General features: G+C 48.9%; 1 long non-coding RNA gene across 1 annotated transcript; it reads left to right on the forward strand.

Annotated features, from left to right (window-relative positions):
- Positions 1 to 19,784: 19,784 nt before the first annotated feature.
- On the forward strand, positions 19,785 to 23,134 carry LOC309597609. The gene is made up of 3 exons (XR_014229808.1): positions 19,785 to 19,921; positions 20,285 to 20,386; positions 22,351 to 23,134. It is a non-coding gene; the product is annotated as an uncharacterized lncRNA (long non-coding RNA).
- Positions 23,135 to 23,349: the final 215 nt, after the last annotated feature.

Genomic DNA, 23,349 nt, shown 5'->3' on the forward strand with positions numbered 1-23,349 from the left:
TCCGGAAATTGCTCAATTACAAAATTTCTATTGGTTTCTACTTCCAGTCAGGCTAAAAATAAAATAAAACCTTGTGCCAGGCTCATTTCTGCTGCAACCACACTTGTCTCAGCAGAGTTAAATGGGGGTGAGCATGGGCCTTTACCATGCTGTTTTTCAGCAGTGCAACTTCCAGTCACAGCCAGAACAGGGAAACGGAAACCAGTGGTGAGCTGGCCAGCCCCAGCACCGCTCCGCCGTGCTCCTCACCAGCAGGTCTCCGCATCGTCAAAACTCTGCCCATCTCCTCCTGCTCAGCACCAATGCCAAGGTCTCTGCAAGGCAGCTATTAGCAATGTCTGTTTGAAAGACCTGAGGCAAGACCTTGTTCAATCCCACTCCTATAACATCCCGGCTTTGGGTTTAGGCAGGGGCTCGATGAACCTCGAGGTGGTTTGAAGCTGTCTTGCTTCTGCAGGGCTGTGTCCCACAGCCTTGTCTTTTCTCGCCTTCTACAAAATTGATATATTATTTTGGTTTTGTTTGCTTGGAGGTGATTTATTTCTCCTGGAAGTCCCATGCAGCACGTACTGCGATGGGGAAGAAACTCTGTTGTTTCACCAAGGACGAGAGGCAGTGTTGATCAACGTGATGGACAAATTGCATGTGTTTCTGCCCCCAGCAGGGTTACAGCTGTAGGTATAACAGAGTTACTGCTATTCATGGTAGTCCTGACCATCATGAGCATGGTGTTAGGAGGTAGGAACAGGGGATACCAGCCAAGATACAGGGCTTCTGGCTGGACGCTCTTTTTCCAGGTATTTCTCCACTGTGCTACAGTGCGCTTCTCACAGTGGTGGGTTTTTTTGCACCTGGGATACACATCACAGCAGCCTCCCTCGGCAGAGCTGGGGGGAATAGGCAAAGTCCACAGCACAGGGCCGTTTTGCTGCAGCAGATCCTGCAGGCATCAATGGGAAGGAGACCTTCAAACCCGGTAGCCCTGATTTCTGCTGGGGAAAAAAATCACGAGCAGCACAAGGACAGGCTGGTTGTCTTACTGGCTCCGTGTGGCAGCTGTGTGCATTACAGAAGGCCCTTAAGTGTCTCCTAAGAGTTTCTGTTGTGCTGAGAGCCGGCTGCATCACTGATGTAAGGGGAGAAGGGAATAGGTCCCAACTTGGGGGTCTTAGAAACTGGCGAGTCAAGTGTCTTTGAGGAACTGCTTGGGTATCGCCATGAGCCAGGGCACAGCCCTTCCTTTGGAGCACCCTGTGAACTCCTTCCTACTCCCATACTGCCTCCCCATCCTCCAGTGACATATCTGTAAATCTAAGGGATGTCAGAGAGTTATGCTCAAACACAAAACCTTACAGAATTACATCAAAACAGACCTTTGGGAGCCCTCACGGTCTTGCTGCACACAGCAGAAGATGCTCCCGTGGAGAAGCCGCTCCACTCCAGCACAGTTTAACATCTACAGCCACCACCACGCTCACAGGAACATCTCTGAGCACTGCAAAGAGAAACCTCTACCAGCATCGTACCCCTCTGGCCTGTTTTGTACCCAATCCTCTCCACCCACCACCAGGTGAGGGATGGGTTCAGCCAGGTGGAAAGGGTTTGGGTTTCCCTTTCCCAGCTCCTCCATATCAACACAGCTCTGCTCAGGGCCAGCTGATGGAGCAGCTCAGGTAATCACCTATGGACCTTGTGTTCCCGGAGGCTGAGGGCTGAGCCTTTCCTGGGGCCGAGGGCAAATGTTTAATGTGACCTGGTCCAGCAAAAGAAATCAGCTGTTCACCGTCTCTAACCCAGTGGCAACCTATTGCTGTAAACCTTAAATAACTGCAACCTAAATCTTATCCAGCTTGGTGGAGGCATCTGCCTTCCCTCTGCTTTTAAAATAAGGTGAAACCAGCAATATTCTGGTATCAGGGCTCAGATCTTCAGCCAAGAGGTCTGATGGTTTACGTCAAGCTCAGAAATAAGAGCAGTCCCACCAGACTGAGCGTACCCTAGTTTTTTTTTTGGGTGTGGACTTTCTGCTCTAAGTTTAGGGCAAACAAGAGAGACGTGCCTAACAGGATTGGACTTTCACTCTCTAATGAGCATTTTGCTGAGAGGTTATTGCTCTGAACTGTGTGACAGGAGAGCGAGAACAGAGTCAATTAAGTGACAAGCAAATTCCTAACAAATAAATGGGAACAAGTCTACGTGGACTGTGTTGTCAGCACACTGGAAGGAGATAAGACTCAGCTCCTGTTACAGAGATTTCATGAGAATTGATAATTTTAAATCCTTGCAATGTCTAGCAGAGGTAATTATATTTCACACCTCAGATGAATAGAAAAGATTCTCCAGTATATTATGGTGTTTCCGACACGGTGAATACAGAGCTGCATGTTCCCCCAGGACAGGACATGCAGGTCACTGGTAGAGAAAATATCGGATAAGGTTAGAATGACATTCCAATGCTGAAATTTCTCCAACTTTTATTTATTTTTCTAACCAGTTCTGGGCTGGGGAGAAAAAAAAATAATTTAAAAAAGTCAATAATTTAAAACAATGGGCTGTAAATCTTCCAAAATCAAAGCAGCTCAAGTCAGGCTCCTGCCTATGTTTTACTGAGAGCATTCTGCTGCCAGGTTGACTTTACAGCCCTTTAGGAAGTACCTCCACCAGCCAGCTGGCAGCAGGGCCGAGGTCTCTGTCCTTCCACCAGCTGTGGAGGCTGCGCTGCCGCTTTCAGCAGCAGTGCCATCGCTGCTTTGAGACTTGCTGCCAGCAACAGCAGAGAGTTTGTGCCGGGCCCAGTATTTCTTGCATTTGGTCTTGTACCCACTTCTCAGCAGACGTCTTGGTGCACATACAGTGGGCAAGGCTTCACAGGTGGTACCAGGGGTATCAGTGCAGGGACATTTAATTTATGCATCCAAAACAACAGTGTCAGGACCTTGGGAGAGTCACATAATTGGACAGTTTCCGAGTCTGACGCCTCTTACCCATTTACCGCAAATGACTTCAGCAACCACCCATTAAATCATTTCAGAAAACGCATGGAAATATTAAGTAACAAAAAAATTCCACCCCATTCAGTCAGATATACATATATAAACATATTTTTGGCTGAAAAAAAGCAAACAACCATGAGTTAAAACGTCATTTGTACCTTTGCGGTCCCGGCAAAAGTCCCCCATCCCTTCTTCGGCTCTCTCGGTTGCAAGTTCACAGAGAACAGGTACAGGGGCCGAAGCTTAATCAGGAAATAAAAAATTAGGTAGAAGGGAAATTCAACAAACAATGCATGATTGTTGTTCTGAGGTTAGATTCATCGCCGAGCCTTGGGACTGCTTCCCAGCACATCGTGCCATTGTGACCTTCAAGATAACCACACGAGAAAGGGCTTTTCAGCACTCTGAATCCTGAAATGACTGACTCTGCTTACTCAGGCAGCATCCTCCTGGGCAAATTACTCACTTTGTCACTCGTTCTGGTTTCTTTGCTTTCTCGTTCTCTCTGCAGCGTGACACTGGAAGGCACCTCTGGGTCAGGCCCTGTCGTATCTTCATCACCATCATGCTGCTCTCTGCTCAAAGGGCACGTTAGTCACTTGGGTACAGAAAGGATTAAGCCCAAAACTCTGCAGGACAGGTTTGTGCATCCTGGTCTGTGTTTGCTCATATAGGGGATTTCTGTAAAGAGGCTTTATTTTCCTGGCTATCCTTAGCAGCTCTTATCATTCACCCTTTCCCAGAAATCCATCTGACCAGAGAAATACCCACAGGCCTTGCCATAATTGCTACTAAATTTGTCTCTTCCACACCTCTGTAAAAGCATGTATCTCTCTCACATGGAAAGGGAAGACCAGGGTTTAGTGGCAGGGGAGTGGGGGTCCAAGAGCAGAAATGAGCCTTCGACCAGACATCCCACCCAGCCCATCCTTGACATTGACCCAAAACCACTTCACGATCTCACCTGGGACCCACCAGGACACTGCAGGGAGGCTCCCCCACCGCAGCCTGAAGTAAGCTCCCAGCTGTTGGGCACAGCTGGGTTTTGACACAGATGTTGTTCACATGGCACTGGGAGCCCCAGAGCTTCAGGGCATGGACATCTCCTGCATGCCAGGGACAAAGGGGAAGGCTCCTGCCACCAAGCTCCCTCACCACGGGAGCCCCCAGTGCCGCCCCTTGCTCTGGCACATTCGGTGCTCCACTGGCCCATCCCAAAAGCCCTTCTCCTGACACCTCCCTTCCACGTGGCCAGCGTTCAGCCCTGGGATACTTCCAGCAGGCACCTTCATTCCAGGAAGCAGAGCAATAGTTTCCAACCAACCAACCGTGGTGGCTTCATTAAATGATTCTTATCCCTTCAAAAACAGCAGGCCTGAACCTTTCTCTTTGGGTTCTTGTTTTCCCTCCTGTCACTGCTTGGCCATGACTGAGCCTCCCACTGGAAGGGTTTCAAAAAGGTTGAAAAGCATTTTTGAAGATCTATCCCAAAAGTTGTGTTCCCACAGGTGCCCCATGGCAACCTTTTGGCAACATTATGTACAAACCCATAATTAATTTATGCTGCCCTTGAGCCAGCACTGCAGTGAGAGTCCTGCAGCCCTCAATTTTCCTCTCACTCAACTTTTAAGCTCTTAAAGAAATTGTCTGAATTCAGCACTGAGCCCAAGAGAGGCATCCTGTCTCCCAAAACAGCATCTCTGGGGGAATGCATCCCCTGAAGAGCTCTGCAGAGCCCTCCCTGCTCCCCTGCCTACGTAGGGCTGCCTGGAGGAGGCTCCTGCCCCCCACCTGCGCGGGGAGGTGAGCTCAGGCCTCCATGGCAGGGGAAAATACCTATTTCCCAACAGGTATTTCAGCTCCACCCCTAGTCCGTGTTATCACCATGGCACTAATATCACATAAAAACCCTATCAGCTCACACCAAACATTAAATCTACTGTGAACCTTGACTTCCCTCAAGCATCTCTCATAGCCAAGGCTACAGGGAGGGACCTGCACAAAATCTGTCCATTCAAACTGAGCAGCAGCCACAGAAATCTTGTGTTCTCTTCCCTCTTTTACAGTAATACAGTTTTGCAAGTAGAAAGGGCTGGTCAGGATGATATAGTCAGTTTACCTCCTCAACCACAAGATTTTCCTAATTTTGCTGAGATTTGGAACCACCCCAAGAAAGTTGATATACTTTTTTGTTTGGCTCTCGGTGCTCGCTCAGGTTCTCTAATCAACTGCCTGCTTTAACACGAGCCAGACGTGTCTGAATGTTTGCACATGAGATACCTGCAAAGTTGATACAATTACTAATCTCAGCTGTGAGATATAAATCATGTGTGTGTGCTTTGTTACTTGACAGTGGCAACTCTATTCATCAGCAGATCAGTTATGCTAATAATGCTCATAAATAACTTTCCTGTTTATTATAATTAGATATTAGTGTTAACGTGACTTGACTAACATGCTGATGTACAAGACCATTCATCCTGTATGAACTTGGATAGAGTTCTTAAACCTGACTTTTTAACTTTAGCTGGTATAAATCAGGGATAATTCCCTGATAATTCCACCCAAGAAAATTTTTTCATCCATTTTCCTTTATTGTTCTGCATCTGTTGTAAGTTTCGAGGAACTTTATGACTGCATTTCCTTTCCTGTCCATTTTGGCCTTTTCCCCTTCCCCAAATACTGCCATATCACGCAGGACCCGCATTAACACCCAGGCACCGCTTGTCTGCCCCCAGGAAACCTGCTGTTTGAAAAGCACAGTTGGTCTAAAATACTATATCTCACTGAGGACCAGGACTGAACTTCTGCTTTCGTCACTGATTTCCTCCCCGAGCATAAACTGGTCGCTCACTTTTGGTACGCCTCGCTTTACACACAGCTGTGAGAAGGAGATGACGTGGTTTTCTCACTTTGGTGATTCACATGTGATGAATCCTCTTGGGGCAGGGACCTCTGCTTGCTGACAGGGCACCATGGACTCATCCAACCCAGCCTGTGACTTACGTGTCTGCGATGGGAAGCACAGTTGCCCGCACTCCCTCCTGATTCATAGGAACTCTCGCCACCTCCAGCGGGTGAATGGGGTTGCAGAGGACACAACTCACCCCTTGCTCTTCCCTGCACCCTGGAAGGGCTACGGTCCTGCCTTCGAGTTCCCCGTTAGTGCTAAGAGTTCAGGGCCATGGAAATGGGAAGGCAGTCAGCTCAAAAGAAAGACCCTGTTAATAGCATAGGGCGGCTAATTGAATTTGATTGACTTGTGTGCAAACAGCACTGAGGAGACAGCAGGCTGAGTTTTAACTTGAGTCAGCATCACCAAACGAGCTCACGGGAGCTACGATGCCCGCAGTGCCCAGAGCACAGGGACCAGCACCCCAGACCGGGGCACTGGGTGCTCCAAGAAGATCTAGAGACTTGGCAGTGCTTCCAGGTAAAAAGCCTTTTTGTGGTTAGAGTACATCCCAGCAGCTGCACATAACAAAATGAAGAAACTGCATATCCTTCTTTCAGATTTTAAAGGTGTCAAATGGTCTGTTTGGAAGCGCTGGTCTCCTCACCCCACTCTCAGCCACATTAGGAAATTAATATCACTAGCACCACTGGGCAGCCTTTGTGCTAAAATTCAAAGCTAACCCGCTGGGATGGCTGCACATCTCTGCTCTTAACTGTACCCTTGCAGATACACGTCTGGCAGCATTTACAAAGGTGACTTGCAAAGGTTTGATAGGATCCGCTGGCACCCTGTACCAGAAATATATTGCGTGGCACCTTCACACAGAGCTGACACACCGTTCTTCCACTGCACCTCTTTCCCACAGCACTTGTCTTTTCCCTGCATTCCCTGCATCCCCCTCTCCCCCATCCTTTCCCAAATAGGCTGATTTTTTGCATACCCAGCTCCTCTGGACAAGTGCTATAGACCTATGCAGAGAAGGGTTTTTTCCGCTCTCTCCAGCCTCCTGATGATGCAGCCTTATCAGCACTGTTTTACAGTAGCCCTGACCTGTATAATACACAAACACACAAATGCGTCAGCAACGCTCAGTGCTCTAACGATAAGACTAATAATAGATGCCCCACAGGCTAAAAGCACAGGGATGCATTTATCACCCATTTCCTACAGATAAGGACACAAATAAACCTGGCGTGTGCTGGAAGTCCTGCGTGCATCAGCCACCACCGTGCACGTGGCTCTCTGCGTTTGAGGAGTGACTCCGCACGGCAACTTTTACTTTTTTAATAGCATCTGTATGACTCACTGAGAGCACCCCTGAGCATTATGTCCAGTGAAGCATCACCGATCCCTGGAGGCACATTTCTTTTCCGATCATCCCTCAGGGCCAAGGCTTGAGGAACAAAAATGTTAAAAAGGATGGCTTTGCCCTTGGCATGCTGAAAGACGGGTGCCTCATCTCTGATGCAGGTATGCTTACATGAGAAGATCTGGAACAGACCTCTGCTCCCATAGCATTTGTTTTGCCTTCAGCCCTTTCCCCTGGCTGTGCCCTTAACCCAGGATTTCCGCTAAAGCACAAGAGCTATATGAAACCCAGTTTGTTTGCTTTTCAACTTAATAAATAAGCCCCATTTCCCCGATTGCTGTTTTGATTAGCCAAGTGGAAGCTGCTGTTTGAACAGTGAGGTGCTTATCCAAAAACGTAAAGCTCTTGAATAAGCTATTCCAGAGTGGTGACCTCGGATCCGGTAGCCTGGGCTATTTTTACATCTCTGTTTTATTTAATGCAGCTAAATTTTCACGCTAGCCCACGAATTTGGTGCTGGATCAGGGATATAAATAGAAATGAGTCTGACAGGCTGCGAAAATAAACCAGTTTGAGGTGCCTGGTTCCAGCTACTGCCTACAGCCCTCGCTTTTGGCACCTGGACAAGCAGCCAGTTGGGAGGAAGGACCCAAACATCACAGCTAACATGACTATCTGCTCTGCCACTTGGCTTTGGTCACTGTAAGCAAACCAGCTATGACAAGGTTACCTGTTTATGAGGAAAAAATGTCTTACCCCGGCCAAAAAGAGGCTTGGAAACTCATCCCCCACATAGCTTGGAACCCACTTTGGGAAGAAAAGGCCCATGCTTACACCAAAGTCTGCTCCATTTCTGCTGCAAGCTTCCTTGGTTTCCCAATATCCCAATGAGAGGGACTGGGCACCTCTGGGTGCTAAAACTCCCCGCCTCCCCCAGACCAGGGATACACAGAGAAAAGGATAGTGGGAGAAAATAAAATCCAAAAGCTAAAGCAAAGCATAGGGAAGAAAATATTATATGAGCATGGGACCAACAGCTACAAGAGACTTGCCGAATTTCATCAGCTTCCCAAAAAGCCTGACTATTTCAGCAAGCGTCGCTGCTCAGAGGATTTGTTTTCCTTTTCCAAAAGTAGAGTACACAAGGATGCTGCCAGCTGGCAACAGGCAAAAATCTTCATGGGGATACATCCACTCAGCAGCATCCTCCAAAAAAAGCTGTTTTCTGGAACGCATCATAGGAAACCACCATGTCATACATGCTCTGGGCACGTCTCACCATCAGCCGCCAAGCACGTCTGCACCAGCCCTCACCTGCTCTTCCCTAGAGCTCCCACCCTGCCCCAGGAAGGTGCTTTTGGATGGGTTTGTATCAACAGCAGTTGGGTGCTCCTGGGTCACCTCCTTCTGCTATGCCAGGATTAAGGTCTGGAGCTGAAAGCAGCTCTGCTCCTTGCAGAAGGCACACAGCATCCATCGCTGGTTTGGTTCTACTCCTTATGGAACAAATTATTTGCGCTTCCCAAGGACCAGCCGCTCCCTGTTCATGCTTTGAACTGGCATCTCCCAGCCCAGCCATGATTAGCTTTTGGCAAGGGGTTGCACAGAGAAGTAGTTACAAAAGGGGGTCACTGCCTGAAATGCTTTGTGGGTGGGATATAGTGGGGGAGGCAGCGTGCATGCTTCCACTTCAGAAACAGCAAATGGAGAAGACGAAATGGTAGTCATGTCCCTGCAATCACCATGGGAAGAATACCAAAGCCCCCAGCTCCCACACGGTCCCAAAACACAGGGAGGGTTTTCAGAGCAACTGGGTCCCAGTCACAAAGAAAGCCTGTGATAAAGCCTGGATGGAGCCCAAATTGCCCAAGCCCTGGTAGCCACAGGACTCTGCACTCCCTGACATCAGTGGCTTCAGATCTGCAGAGGGAAACCGCACTGATGAGCTTCTCTGCCCTTCAAGCATGCTGTAGTAGCTTCTTGCCACAGCCATTTGTAATACAGATTTTCAATACTATCTAGGAGTTAATGCAACCCTGTCTCTAGCGCCAGTGGACGTGATACAGCAGAGCTGCTGGAATGGATTATGCACAGAGCCTTTTACCAACAGAAATATGGATGAGTGCAAATTAAAAAAAAAAAAAAAAAAAAACAAACTCTATCTAGCAGCCTATCATAGGAAATTAATTCTATAGCATGCTCCAGGAAACTACAGTGTTGGCAAAATTCATCAGAAAAACATTTAATCTCCTCGGTACTTTGTCATTTTTGTATCCCATTTCTCAATTTTTTTTGTTGGGTTCTCACAAAAGAAGAACAAGAACAATAATAGTGTAAGGTGGCCAAGGGAAAATATGAGCTAGCTGAGATTTTTTCCATGAACAACTATAGTAATGAGCTTGAACATACAGTGAAAGCAGATGAGACTGTAATAATCCAAAGTCTGGAAGGAGATGATTAACTGCCTTTGTAGGAAATTACTTATTAAGATTTATATCAAGGAGGAAATAACATTTTCCTGGAATCAATGCATCTTTACTAGTATGTTAAAAAAAATTATATTAATAACGTTTTGAGACTTCTCTTTTGACAAAACCTATAACAGCCCAAGTCACAACAGCCATTTAACTCCCAGCTGTGCCCTCTTTCCCTCTCCCATCTGAGTCCTGCCCTACCTGTTGCCTCTCGCTAGCACCCAGGACCCAGGGAGGGGGTTGCAGGGATGCGCAAGGAGCAGCAGAAGCACCCCAGGGCCTCTGGGACCCTGGTGCTTGGGATCCTGCGCAGGCATGGATGAAGACCCGCAGTGGGGTCCGTGCCAAGCGGCAGTGCCAGCCCACGTGCCCTGGCAGTGAACTGCTCCTTGCACAACTGCCCCAGGCAAGAGCTGCGATGTGCTGTGTTTTTTTATCCCATCAGCTTCCTCCAGCCTCTCTCACAGGGGGTGCTTTACCCAAGGAAAATGAAGTGCGGTCCCTGCCCAGAAAAATGCCTTAGCTAATCAGATGTGAAGGAAATGGAGAAATGAAGCCTCTTGCGTAAGAGCGCAGTGAGAGCAGAGCCAGGAGCGGAGCTGGCATCTCCTGCCCTACCCTGGGCACCTGACTGTTGTGCCCTTTTATGAAACCTCCCACACAATTTGTCACATCCTCCGTGTTTCGCTTGTCTCATGGTGAAGGAGAAGAGTGAGGATTAAAAAGGAAGGTTGGCTCTGCGGGGGTGCCGTGTGGCTCCACGTGGAAAAGCTGAGCACAGTTGGCAGGACAGCCTCAGGTTACCCACAGAGCATCGTCCTGCACCGACTTGTGCATCGCCAGACCGTGCCAGGTGGCAGAGGCCTTTTGGCATTTCTTTACCCTGTAAAACGTCATCTGTCTCTTCTAGGGGTGACTCCTGAAAATCTTTTATCCCTGAACTCCCTCTTTCCTGTCCTGGGAAGTTGGTTCCGGGGAAATTATCTTTGACATGGAAATCAGATAGCAGAGGCTGGATGAAAAATTTTGCTTGGGAGGCTGAATGTGCAGGCAGCAAGAGGAGTTATCCCGTGGTGTTAAGGCACAGAGCTGAGACAGACCAAGTGCAGCCTAGCCTCAAACAGGACAGCACAGGCACATCTCACAGCACAGACCTCAGTCTTTTCACTGATCTTGCCGCAATTAACTCTAGCGGTGAGATTTCTACTGTATTAGACAGTTCGCTGGATTGGACATACGGATACAGCATCTGCTGTTCAGCATGGGAATCTCTGCTTGATTTCTTCTCATTACCCCTCAATAGTTAGTTATGAATCCATTTTTCCTAGGAACACTTTACTCAGGGACACTGGGGGCAGATTCCAGGATCGGGCAGAAAGTCCTGGGTGGGCATCATCGACTGCTCTTAACCTGCAAAGGAACTTTTTCTGCTGTGAACCGGGGAGAACAAGAGCAGACTCAAGCTGGCCCACACACCAGCAGTTTTGACTCAGCAGCTGCTCCTCAGTCATCTGGAGCAGTAGTGCTGTGTTCCCTGTACTTGCGACCAAGCATGACCAATGCATGCCTTGGGGTCTCGCTTAATCCCGATTTCCTGCCCTGGCTCAGATAAGCAGAGCATGACTCTTGCTCAGCCCAACTTTTCTCACATAGCAACAAGAGGCCCTGTTTTCTCGGACATTGAGGTCAATCTCACACCACAAATCTTCAGCTGAGACAAGCATCATGAGTTATTTTGACCACCCCTTTTGCAAGACCCACCGTCACCTCCATGTACAGCATTACACTCTTAGCATTTGCAAAGAGGCAAGTGACTGCACACAGCACGGAGCAGGCAAGCATCAGGTCTCATCTCCGTGGCCACACTTGGCACCATTTCTGCTTATCCAGGGTCTCCCTGAAATCTCTGCAAAGCCCCCAAGTTGTGATATTTTTAAGCAAATTTTCAGCACTTCCCAATTCCTGTCAGGCAGAACATCTGACGAGAAGCAGCTTTCCTGCAGTCAGCCTTTTGGTTTCAGGCACTGTGGGATCCCCAGTGATGGGGATGACGGGGCTGAGGGCATTCCTGTGCCCTGGGTCCTCTCCATGGTGCCACATGCTGAACGTGCCTGTGGGTGGCATCAGCTTCTGCCCCACGGCTTTGCTCCTGGACCCACCTCCTACTGCCACGTCCCTGTACAAAAAGGGATGTTGATTTAGCCAACCTAATTTAGAAAGTGGTTTAATCAACTTAACCTCTCCGTGCTAAGGCTAATGAGTCACTTGAAAGCAGCTTGCCTTAGAGGGGTTAGTCAGACCTTTGGGATTTTCAAAGCCTCACAACTGACAACATGAGCACCGCTGGAAATCTGTTAGGTGGTTCTGAAAATTCCACTCCCTATCCGCTCTGAGATTTCAGTGTTGCAGAAGCTTTGGCTGGCTGGGCTCTTTGCAAAGACATCAATTTTACCCTCTAACAGGCACAGAAAACTTGATTTCAGCCCCACTTACAGTGCTGTAGATCCAGGCTAACCATATTAAAGTCAAGGGAGCTCATGCTGGAGACTTAAAACTACTATAAGTAAAAGTCACATCCACTCTATGCATTCAACAGCCTGGCCCACAGCCACCCTGGGCTGATTTGTAAAGCAGCCCAGAGCAATTTTTCTATAAATGTTCCATTAATGTTAACACATAAATCCCTGGCCTACTCTAAAAACCTCACCCCCGTCTAAGTTAGTAACAACAATTCTTATTTAATTTGCTCCCAAAGCTGACAGACCACACCATCAGTGGTTGTAAGCTGATGTAGTTCCCTTGAAGTCAACCACATTTATTACTATCACTAGCAGTAGTACAGTCAGTACCCTGGCTAAGGACCAAGTTTTTGCACCATCCGCTTTCAAAGTACTGAACAAAATCTGATCAGAAAATACCAGAGACCTCAGTGCTACGACTTCTCCCTCAATTCTTTATCTAAACTTCACCTAGTGGAAAATTCCCCGTGAGTATGAATTTTGGTGGGTTATTTTCTCCTTCAACAAATGACTTTTGAGGCTTTCTAGTATTCTCCCACCACAAGAAAAATTTTTAAGTAAAACTTACGCTGATGCATCAGTCCCTGTGTTATGCCCAACACACCAGGTTTATTGGGCAATATTCACCAAACTATATGTGTCTTATTAATAGAAAGAGAGTGGCCTTTTTTTTCTGAGCTAAAAGCAATAACTGAGTCAACAGCCAAGCACAGCCCTGGTCCATCCTGCACTTAAATCCTTTGGCACTGATTTCCCTGCGGCGCCTTGTGATGGTGGAGGGAGCCCGGGGGCCTCAGAGATGCCGGGGCAGGGTGAAGCAGGGCTCAGCAAGGCACAGTTCACCCCCCCCCCAGCTTAAACCTTCCCTGGTCACTGACTAACCACGTCCCAACCCTGACTAATACCCAAAGCAATGGTTTCGCTCAGATGAGCAGGAGGAATTAAATACCATTTAATGTAAATAATAACTGGCTATTTATACATGACAGCCCAACCCAGAAGGAATTTCTTGCCTTGGCAAGAATGCCCCGGTGTTTCCTATTTGCAGGCCAGACAATCCTCAACTCTTGTCTCACCTGCCCTGTGCCCTAACCACCAGACCTCATGGCCCCCGGGCATAAAAATAACCCAGGAGCTTCAAATGCTCAAAGGAAGAGTGCAGCCACTCATTACTGCTATCACCGATGGCTCCTGCTGCAGCTTTCTCATTGTTTCAGCCTGAAAAGAAAAAAATTGTAGTCCAACCACGTAACAACATGCAGTGTCATCAGGCAAGACTCTTCCCTTTCCACCCTGCTGCCGTAGTGTCTCTTTTATTACTGGAAGCTCTGCTGTGTGTTATGAGCCACAGTTCATCATTGGAAATGAATCTGGGGTCACAAAAAAACCCAAAAGTCAGAATACCCAGTCGTGAGCCAAACGTCCTTTGCTCATTTGGCTGCCCTACAGCACTCTAGCGTGATTTAACCGCAGACGCAATTCCTTCCTAATAAAAAACTGCATCACATGAGACTCGTTACAAACATAGCGGTAATATCCAAGGATTGTGGATAAACACTTTCTGCTTGAATATTTAAGGATCCCGATACTACTTTTGGCTTCAGGCAAAAATAGTTCATCTCTTGAAGTCAGGAGCTCTCATTCTTGGTGATAGGTGAAACCGGATGCTGGCAGGGAAGGAGGAAGAGCATCTGCATCACGCTCTGCCATGGCGTGCTCCAGGCTGACAGAGGGACAGCCGGCTCCCTCGCCCTCCCACGTCCCACTAAATCCAGCCTGGGGACTGTTGCTTACTGGTGTGGTTGCATTGATGCCCATGCCGAGTGAAAAACACAACCACAGCTTTTTAGACAGAAGGAAAAATTACGCTTCTAAATTGTTTCAGATCATGTCAACAGTCAGTTTTATTTTTAGTTCATAACGTGAACTGACTGAGAGCCTGAAACTGGAAAGTAATCAAAGAGAAGCAGAAGAGTGGGCCGCTCGTAAGAGAAAAATAAAGGTAAAATAGCAAACCCTCCCCCTGCAGAAAAATAGAAAGTGTTATGAAGAACCAGCACAGTTGCAACAAGAAGTCTTTCAGAAAATCAGAATGAGCAATACAACACCTAGAAATGAGGATATATGGGTAAATACTGCGTAAGAGAGTGACACAAATATTTAGTGATAAACTCAAATGCTGAGATGCAAACTGAGATGTAGAAAAGAAGGGTTAGGAGAGACACCAAAAAAAGGTTTTCTGCATTCATCAGAACTAAGAGGAGAAGACAAGGAAACACCGAGAGCCACAGGGAAAGCTACAGTATTAGATACTCTTCTTGTTTCAGTCTTCAGAGAAAAAAGAAAGCTTAATTCTCAACAGCTGCCTAGCAATGAGGCAGGAATACAGCACAAAATAAAGGCTGTATACATTAAAAAAATACATCAAATTTTTGGTAGTATTGAATACTCTGGTATTTAATGGGTAAAAGACTCCAAAGCACTAACAGCCATCCCAAAAAGTCCTTGAAGACAGTGGTGACCTGGGGGCCAGAGGAAGGGGAGAGATGAGCCGGTCACCCAGAAAGGCAGAGAAAAGAGGAGAGTGGGTGGTCAGGAAGATGCGATGCCAAAAGGCTGAACAGTCTCTACATGAGCCCTCAGAGGTCACCACAACGGCAAGAGACAACCAAATAGCATTTCTCAAGAGAAAACTGTGTCCCATAACAGCCTTTCTGACAGGGATCTGGCTGTGGGGATAAGAAGGAAGCAGATATAAAAGTTTCAGCAGGGCTTTGAGTGCTGTTTTACACGTATGCCTTGTTTGTATGTTTTTAAGGTTGCCCGACATGACAGCTGGCTGCTGAAGAAGACGCGCACAAGTCCTTGCAGCTCTGACCTGCATGTTCACTCATTTATGTGCATCCAGAGAAGAGGCAGGGGACAGTGATCCTTATCTTGTGCTTTGTGGGCAAATCATCTCAAAATCCTGTTCCTTCAGAGGTTGCTAGAAACGCCCAGCCAAGAATGACAACCGCAGCAAGGCCGGGCCAGGCAATGGCTGCCATGCCATTAAAGTGATTAGCAAACAGCAGGAGATGAAATACACCCCAAGGGATCTCCTCCATTGGCTCTGCTCCTGGTATTTGCTCAGAGGATGAGCCAAGCCAGGCTGGCATTGCTGCCACCCATCTGCCCTTGCTCCATGGGAGACCAGCAAACCCACTGTCTGTCCCTGGGGCTCTTACAGCCCCTCCATTCTCCTGAAACCCTCCCCGTGATGGCCAGGCACTTTCCATGTCACGGTTATCAATTTCTGAGTTGTGTTGGTGTCTCTCTTCCCTCTCAGCAAGGATGTTGTCTTGCCAAGGGCTGGGGAAGACCCAGGTAAACAATTTTGAAGGTATTTTGGCATGGAAGTCTTGCAGTCACCTTCATTTCTCATCAGACTTGCAAATGCCAGGACCAATTATTCAGAAATATGCTTTTTGCAATGACTGCATCCAGGCTGGAGAGGAAGAGCTGGGCTGGGCCAGTGGCACAGGACCATCAGCAGAAATGAGCACCATGCCACAGCAAAGAGGTCACCAATGTGACAAGAGCCAATCCCACCTGAGGAACGTTTGATTCAACAGGAATTCCCCATCACCGATGCCAAGAACAAAGCATTCGGAAAAACACAATGCCAACTTTGGCTCCAGAAAAAGCTTTTCTCTGTCTTGTTATCAATAGTCACAAATAATTGCCATCGCAAGAGTCTCACCAGCTCCTGTGCACCAAGACCCCTCCGACCCTGCCTGCTGGACCTCTGCAGAAAAGCCTTGTTTGGACTTCCTGACGTTTTGCTTGTGCCTTGACTCCTGATGCCAATGAGGTTTTACAACACAGAGCATCAGTCTGCCTGTGGTTGTTTTTCAGTGCTTAAATAAACAGCAGCAGCAGCACCATGTTTACAGAAGCACATTTTACCTCCTTGCTGCCCCGCAGCCCGCTGAGCTCCTCCAGAGCAGCAGCCACAATGCTCGGCTGACTTGCAGTGACCTGGCCCCCTGCGTGTTAAATGTCACCCTTCCTTTCTTCTGAACTGGACCAGACCCCTAAACCCATCTTGCCCAGCTTATTTCCTCCTAAGCAAGCACGTATTCAAAGAAAGGTGCAACTATGGAGCTAAGCTGAAGCACAGGGAGAACGGCACATGTAGCAATGCTGACGGTAAAATCCACTAACAACATGGGGAAAATAGTGGGCATTTAGCTGTGGCCACATCGCTCCTTGTAACAGCTCTAGTTTCATTCACACTAAAGGTATCTTCAGGTCTACCTGCAGAACCCACATGTCACGGAGGTGGCTACAGCGGAGATGCTCTGAAACGGAGTCAGACTGATGGCTGTAATGAGGGACCTCATTAACTTCACAAGTCAATGTTCTGCGGTCATGGGCAATAACAGAGGTTTTAATGGATGATACGTTGCCTGCAGCCCATGGATTAATTTGAGGACTAATTTTTTCAGAGGCACATGCATTTCTTGAGAAGGAGAATCAAGAGGCTGAGGAGTCTCATCTTCAGAAAAGCTCAGGCCTCACATCAGCAGTTAACTGCCTTGCTTTCCCCAAGATCCTGGAAGCACTGGGTGCTGTGCTTTACAGAAAACACGGCCTTGAGTAGCCTGATATAAACTGCAAAGTGCTGAGCGCTTATGAGCATAATTTGCTACTTACAAGAGGACTAAGCTGTTCTGAAAGCCCAGACCAGATTATGGGTTTCAAATACTTGAGAATCTGTCCCTGAGCTCTTAAGCCATTTTATGGACTCATCACAAACAGAGATGAACCATTCTTTGAAGGAAAATTTGGCAAAAGCAGTCTTTCTCCACTGTATCAGTAGAAACCATATTCAAAGCTCAGGCCAACAAATCTAGACTGGGGAGTAATTAAAACCTGTAACAGCCTCTCTCTACGACTGAGGGAAGCAGTCATACCGGGGCAGCAGCAGCCAGAGCTAATTGCACAGGAACAGGACCAACACCAAAATTCACTTCTCAGGTTGCTCTCTAGGTCACGCACTTGGATGGGAGCTGAACGCTCCTCGGCTCCAGTCGAGCTAAGCCTGCTTGTGCCAACGAGCTGCCTTCTGTAGCCCTACAGAAAAAAGCAGGTTGTGCCTTGATACCATCAGTGCCTACGAACATCTTTTCCCTCTGCAGAACACGGCACAGGGAGAGGAAGGAGCTCAATTCTCCTCTCCCAGCAGCACTACATCCATATAGTGCTATTGAGGTTAATAGAGTTGTTCTCCCCCTATTTATACTTAGTGGGAAGAAAAACAGTCCTGAATGTGGCTACTCTTGTTTTAAAAAGTCTCTTCTAACAATAGCTCTCTTTCAATAGCTTATTTACTGCCCATCTGTGACTCCAAAGTAAAATCTGTTCAGCTGTTGATCTAAAAGCTAATCCTTCACAGCTAATCCTCGATGATCCCTGCTGTTCTCTGGTAGCCAGGCTGAATTCTCTCTCAATTGCTCACATCAATAAATCATACATTATCTATGCTTGAATTTGGTTAAGATTCAGGCTAATGATGCATGAGATAGAAGAGGACTCAGCTGATGTAGTCTTAGTTGTACTGCTCAGTAAAACTGGTTGAAGTAGAAAAAAAAAAAAGCTAAGATGGATTTTTGCCATTAAAAATCAACTTGTCTGATTTAGCACACGGATAGGAGCAGATGTACTGATTAAAATCATGATGCATTTGTGGAGTCTCACACATCAGCAAGGGAAATATGAAGTGGCAGAAGGGCCTGAGAAGTATTCGCTGCAAATAGACACGAAGAGCACCACAGCAGAGCACCTGTACAAATGCACGGGCTCCTCGCTGGGAGCAAGCAGAGAGCTGAGATGTTCTCCTAGCCCAGGAGACCTCAGGCAGCACCAGATGTGCAGAGACAATGCACCGCAGGACAACCTCTCCTCCAAGACCTCTTGCCACCCGCCTTTTCTCTTTAGCTTAGCACCATCTAGAGGGATGCATCTGCAAACCCGAGGCGTCAGCTCTGCAGTGCACATTTGGCACAGGATAACATCCATCTTAAACACATTGGGTTTGGAGTTGGGGGAAACCAAACAATTGAAAGCAAAGCCCCAAAAGAGCAGTTTACTCCTCCAGCCACCCTCACAATTTGTTAAAGCACACGGCTGTGCTGTAATCATTCCCCTTGTCCCGGTGAGCTCCTCTGTGAAATGGAAAGATAGATCCTCCAGAGAGGGTTGGGGGGGTTTGGCTGGGGGAGACCTGGAGGGGGATACTCAGGGTTTGGGGTTTTTTTTCTTGAATTTTTTTTTTTGTTTTAAACACTTAGAGATCTTGCATCACATACTTCTGCAGGCTTCAATGACATCTGATGATGTGATGGGAAGTCCTCTGTGGTTTAGAGCAGAGGTCGTTCTTCACGTCTGTTCAAGCCTTTGCCTTTCACTAACACCGCACAGCAGCATGACCCGACACCAGCTGAACTAAAGGTTTCTATGCTGCATTTTACAGTTTTCAGTCCAGTGCATCAGAGCTTACTCAAATCTCCTGACATGAAACACCAGAACAAGACCAAGGGCGCGGTGGAGTGACATTAGCTCCTCTCTATCTCACACACTGATCTTGCACTTTCTTCTGCAGCAGTCCCGTCTGCTGACTTGCAGTGCCGTGAGATGCAATACCTGCACTCCATCAACCACGTCTCTGGCCACCCTTATGTAATCCCAAGGCAAGGCTATCGAAACCAAAGTCTGACCTGCCTGAATCAGTGAGTCCTTGGTCTGGAGATAGGAAGCATGTTGCCTTGGTCAAAGGGCAAAGCAGAAGCTTTCAGAATTCACCTGACTTCGAGATTAAGGAAAAAGTACCAAGCATGAACAACAGCAAAGTTTTGCAAAGAATGCTCAAACCCTGCATTTCTTTAGTAACCGGCCGCAGTGACCCCAAGGACAAAAATCAAGCAGTGCTCTGGAGGTGGTACGTGGGAAGGACCCTGGAGAAAACAAGGCCAATGCTACTGCCTACATCTTGTCTGCTAGGGATGTCACCCTTACCTTTCCCTGCATACAACAGGACATGGTGTAAGAGGGTTTGAAGGTCTGGCTGGGGGAGAGAAGGACATTCACATCCCTGCAGCGTTCAGACAGCAGCAGAAAAGGAGAGGAAACGTCCCTTTCTTCGCCCCTGCTCCATGCAAGCAAAGTGCACACTGCAGTGCTCCTCTCCAGCTCAGCTTAGAGATGGCAGCACAAGCTTCACCTCCCCACATCTCTAACCCTGGTCCTCCATCAGCCACGAAGCACCAACAGCAGCTCCTCCAGCCAAGGCCGAGCCACCTTTCCAGCATGGTCTGCTCAAACGTCAGTGCTGCTGCCCGAAGCCGACGCTCGGAGCATTTTCTCCATTCCGGGAGCTACAGGGTTCCCATGCCCGGCACTGCACAGCCCTGCCCAGAGACAGCGCTGAGCTGAGCCTGCCTCCCTCTGCGTGACCAGGCGTTACTGGAGCAACATCCCCGCGGGAGGGAGGGAAGGAGGAAGCCAGGCTGTAAAGAAATAAAACCACTGCAGAGCTGACTGCGAGAGGAGAGAGAGGAAGAGACAGGCTGGCTGGAAAGGACAGCTTTGCTGAGCCCAGGAGAAAATGGTTTGAGTAATTATCAACGGTAAGGAAACCTCTTGTTTGAGGCAAGAAAGCTTAGAGGGATTTCTGCATGGTAAATACTCTGCATATTTTACGGCCTTGGCTTGCCGGGGGAGAAAGGCTGCTGCTGGAATTGTTTGAAACACAGCCAGGACACCAGACATGGTAACTGCCTTTTACCCTGTTAAATCCAGTCCCCTCCATTTCCTCTGTTACTTTTGGCCATAACCTACCACGGGCCCCACGCAACCCCAGCGGATCCTCCTCTGCCAGGATCCCCAGCTCGCAAAGGCGTCCAGCTCTGGGCTCTCTGGGGAGGGTTTTTCGGGGTAGCTGGTGTTTCGCATTGCTGCAGCGAGCAGACAGGTCTCCCCTTTCCCACCAGCCTGCCGCTATGTGGCCAGGAAGATGGGGAGCCTGTGCAGCCGGGAGCACCAGGAGCCACCACCCTGCCCGGCGCAGGCAGCACCCCGCAGCCACCACCAAAGTAAGTCTGCAGCTCGATGGGGACGGGGACATCCACACACCTCAGCCCCGACCACACTGGGGATGGAGGGGCCAGGGCTTGCCTGGGCTCACAGGCTGCGGGGCGGGGGGGGCACCTCTTGTTGCTGCCCACTGTCTGGGGCAACCTGCTGCTCTGCCCATAGAGTAATGCACTGGGTCCCCATCCCGCCCTGCCTGTGCTCCAGCGACCATAGTCTTCCTCAGAGCCAGGCGCTTTATCCAAGGAAGAATTGTAACAGGCAGAAGTTGCAGAAGTTTACTTTCTTTCCTGCTTTATCTTCCCTCGCTGGGTTTTGCCTTTAAATGTCCTGGCTGCATCCCAGCCCCTGACAGAGAGGATGAGCAAATAGCAGCCTTTGGAAGGGAGGACAGACTTACTCGGGGGGTAATCAGAGGGGTGAGTGGATGTAACCTGCTGAAGCACCGCTTCCCCAGAGCTACATCTCCCTGGGGCAATCTTTGTTATTTCAGGCACCCTGCTAAATACCAAAATGCATCACCACGCACCCCAGCTGGCAGTGAGAGATTGCTGTCCTTGCTGCCAATCTTCCCCAGCCCCTTCCTGGCCCATTTAAAACACACAAATCACTATGACTTTGCAGAGCACTCACACGATGTCCCTGAGAGCAGCTGCTCCTCCCAGCCGCCCTGTATTCAGCCCAGTGGGTGCAGGTACGGCAAGGACCTTCCTGGCTCCTTGCCCCTGCCACAGCCATGGGGGCTGCTCCCAGCAAGGAGGGCTCACTGGGGAGCTGCTCCTGCATTGCTCGGCCATGCTGCTCAAGCGTTAAAGCTCGCCGTCAAAGTGAAATAATTTTGAACAGCAAATGAAGGAATCTCAGCATGGAAAGATCTGCCTCACCAATACCAGTTTCACTGGTTCAGCTGAGTCACTCCTGGTTGCTCTTGTGCAAACATGCCCAGAGCTGCACCCAGGCACGAGCACATTCCTGGGCAGCTGCCACGGCGGTCAGGTCGTGCCCCGTGGTCTCCTACCTCTGCCAGGAGCTTAGGGCTGTCCCAGGAGACTCACAGGGAAGACGCAGGGCTGAGCCATCCCCTCCCCGCTGCTCCCACATGCTGCGTGTGCGGCGAGGAAAGGGAACTGTGTGCCTAGGGTGTCCTATAAAATCTCCAGAATATCACCTTTCCCTAAAATAACAGCTGGATCCTTAATGGGGGAACGAGGTGAGGGAAAGGGGATGTGTCTCTTCATTAATGCCTTAATTAAGTGCATATGAAGGAAAAACAGAGTGTTAGTCATCTGGCCTGCAATGGCAGCCAGGACTTTGCAGAGGCCCCAAACGGGAAGAGCAGGGCAGGCACTTGGGTATATTAGCAAGAGGAAGCAAACTCTTCCTTTGAGCGAAGTTAAGCTCCTTATCTGCAGTTAATTGCTGGGTGTTTAATCGCAATCAGGGGAGCTGCCCTAGTTGGCACTAGCAGAGGGTCTGGCCCGGTGCCTTTCTGGCAGGTCGGGCGCACCGGCCCCTCGGCTACTGGGGATGCAGGGGGCTGCAGCAGTGCGAAGGGCAGTCGTGGTCTCCACCTCTCTCTAGCATGGAGCAGCCCACAGCTCTGAGCTTTGCGGTACCCCAGGGAAAGCTGGCCCAGGACAGGGCGCGAGGAGCGTACAGCTCAGCAGAGGACAGATCTGGCTGGGAAAAGTGGATGATCTGGAAGCACTAGTGGTGTCCAGGTCACAGTTTGGAAACTACAGAGCTTTATCTCCTCCTTGCAGCAAGGTGGGCTCTGCTGGAGATCTCTCAGTGTCATAAACCTGGCCTGACACCCTCACGCTTACCTCATGTTGCTTACGGTTCCCATCAGGAGGTTTTCCAAGCACCTTGCCAGTTCACACCCCAGCCTTGCCCCTCAGCAGTAATCTTTCCCCTTGGCTAAACCTGAATCCCTCTCTTTTCTCTGATGCTTGTGCATTTGCAGATGTAAAGGCAGATGTATCAGCAGCTCCCCAAGCAAGAACCTCGCTTCCCAGGAACAGCGGCCCCATCCAAGACCAGCCCTGCAGGTCCTGAGGGTAAAAGCCCTCGTGGTCCTCCCCTGAAGGGAGCTCCCACGAGCTTGCTTCCCACCAGTTTCCCCAGGGAATCCATTTGCTGGGAATCCTGCAGCTCAGGGATTGGAAAATATCAGCAAATCCCTCCTGTATCTGCTCTCAACACAGAAGCATAACGACAGAAAAATGTCCTGATCGGTCTCTCATTACCAGAATTTTCTAGCTGGCAGAAAAAAAAGATTGCTAATGTGTGTCAGATGCTCCTGGCGCCTTTGGGCCGCGGAATGCCAGGGAAAGAGCATGAGCCATTGCATCCTAGCAGCAAATCGGATTTTTGTACTGTGAAACCAAATTGTGTTCCAAATGATATTGGTATACATTCAGACAATTTCCATGAAGGTAAAATCAGCTCCTGAGCTACAGTAAGGAGTCTTAGAGCTTAGGTCTGTGGAAATCCCGTGATGTTTTGTACAACCCCTTTCCCCCTGCCCAGTAAGCTGGTGAAGCTGTCCTTACTGGGCAGCCAGCACCCCAGCATGATGCGCAGCACCCACAGAGCAGAGAGGCTGCAGGGACCACGGTGGGATCCCCCCTCCAGCAAACCCCCCACCGTCACAGAGAGCAATGACAGCAGAATCGCAAACTCCGCACGTGCGGGGAGGAAACTGCCCGACCCCTTCCTGTGACAGCCCAAGCTGAACCAGAAATAAAGATGGATGAAAAGAGGCTGGTTGGGAGCGTGGCGGTTTTTCTCCTGGAAGGGTTTTGCTGTCATTATGGTGTTTGAACACTGATGCTTTAGATCATACGTTGGCAGCACCAGGGCTCGCTGCTGAGGCTTGCTTTGCTGCTTGTGTAGGAAGAGATGGACCTTGTCTCACCATTGCTTGAGAGAGAAAAAACAGGGGAGGGGGCAGAGTCATCCC

Source organism: Platalea leucorodia (assembly GCF_965183815.1).
Source record: "Platalea leucorodia genome assembly, chromosome: 15".
Lineage (NCBI taxonomy): Eukaryota > Metazoa > Chordata > Aves > Pelecaniformes > Threskiornithidae > Platalea > Platalea leucorodia.